Here is a 1,987-nt window from a genome sequence, read left to right on the forward strand (position 1 = left end):
CGTGCGTGCGTGCGTGCGTGCGTGCGTGCGTGCGTGCGTGTGTGTGTGTGTGTGTACAGATAGAATACAAGATACAAGAATGAGGCAGCCTGTCAAAATATGTGCATAAAAGCTAAAACCTATGGCTTTGTGTATTGGTGTGAGAGAAGGACTGAAGCTGAATCAATATATCACAGGTGGATTTTCATTGGGAAATACTTTATTTTGGGACAACTAGAAGGAGGACACAGACAAAGTCCACCTTCCAAGACGTTTTGTGTTCTGGTCTCCCCTTGTTTGTGTGACTGAGACAGAAAGGCAGCGCCTGGCAGTGCAGCCCTGCTCTCTGCGTCTGGCTTATCGAAGAAGGAATTTGAAGTAAAGGACTTGAGGAGTCCCCCGAGACCTCACCCATGCTCCCAGATTAGCTGCTAAACTGCACATAATTGTGCCTCCCCTCGTCTCCCAGAGAGCTATTAGTCTCCACTTTATAACCTCCACCACCCCAATCCCACCCCAGCCCACTCGCACACAGCAGACTAACTGAAAAAACACATGTACACTGATATGCACCGAGCAAACGCCTTTGTTTATGCCTATTCTGACACACAGACCCGCTCTCACAATGGACACTTGTGTTGCTTTTACCAGAGCGCCTGTTTCACTACCTTTAAGATAAACAGAAGCTTTTCCACCTATTAAGATCCTCCAAAGTCTAACGCGAGTGGACGCGAGTCATGCTTTTTCAACATTTTCCACTCTGAAATCACCTAAACGGTGAGACGTTTTAATGCCCATTCTTTAAGGTGTACATGCACACATCAGTGTCAAAAGCGAGCTAGTTAGTGTGGCGTTTGAGCTCGGCGTAATGCTCCGTTGACCAGACGGTCACTCATGCGTCTCGTGAAGGTTAGAAACATTGGATGTCGGTGCTCTAATGCTCTTTTAATGTTTCCAAGAAGTTCCAGCTGGATAAACGGTCACGTGGAGTAGAAAGCAGGTGAGCCATGCACTGCAAGTCGTTTTGGATAAACTCATTTAGCAGGGCCTGAATTGATGGATGAGAGCGCGTGGCATATTGGTGGAAAGGGAGAAGGGGGTGAGGGGCGACGTGGGCAGCGGGTGCTCAGTGTCATGACAAAGAAGGCATGGCAGGTTGATGCTGAAATCACCACTGGGCTGGCGCCGCCGCGACCCTGCTTACACTCCGGTCCTCGCGGCTCACTTTGGAAAATGTTCACAGGAGCACCGGCTCGCGCACGCATTCACACGTCCATGCACAAAGTCCCTCCGCTGGGCTTTCTGTCTGTTGAACTTGGCGTCCGACTCAGGAATTGGCTATTGAGAAAGGTGGTCTAGGTTTTATGTGTTTGACCTTGCCTGTGAGAAGTATTGTAAAGGTTATCAGCATGGAAGAGGAAGACCTGCCCCCATTGTTTCCCCTGCGTGCTATTACCCTTGCAGTCTGAGGCGAACACTTAGTTCAACGAGTAATTAAGTGTGTTAATGAAGCCCACATTTTACTGGTAATTGATTTCCATTTTATGTAGCTGTCAATTGCAGGATTGTTTACATTTACCTTTTGGGAAAAACAAGTTTGTTTAGCTGTAACTAAAGCGCAAAACAGCATGGATTACTTGATGAGTAACAAGAGCAATTTCTAAAGGTGGAAATAGATCCTTTTTCTTTGGATCCCTGAGAGCCTCAATAGGTACTAAACACTGGTACTTTGTGCACAGCCAAGCGCTCGCATAAACCCAGAAACAAATAGATTTCATATTTATTCTTTATAAATATGAAAAAAAAGATGCATGTTTCAGTAATTTATAAAATGACATGCAGAAAAGCTTTTAAAATAACACGAGTCTGTACACTCTACCATTGTATTTCAGTAGAGAAAAAGGAATCTGGAAAAATAAATGCTTCCACTTCATACTTCAGATTTGATTACGATTACGTTTTTAAATCCTATCTGAAAATGTCTGTCTAAATGGGCTTTTGCAGACGA

This window comes from Poecilia formosa, unplaced genomic scaffold (genome assembly GCF_000485575.1).
Source record: "Poecilia formosa unplaced genomic scaffold, Poecilia_formosa-5.1.2 Scaffold56, whole genome shotgun sequence".
NCBI classification, from domain to species: Eukaryota; Metazoa; Chordata; class Actinopteri; order Cyprinodontiformes; family Poeciliidae; genus Poecilia; species Poecilia formosa.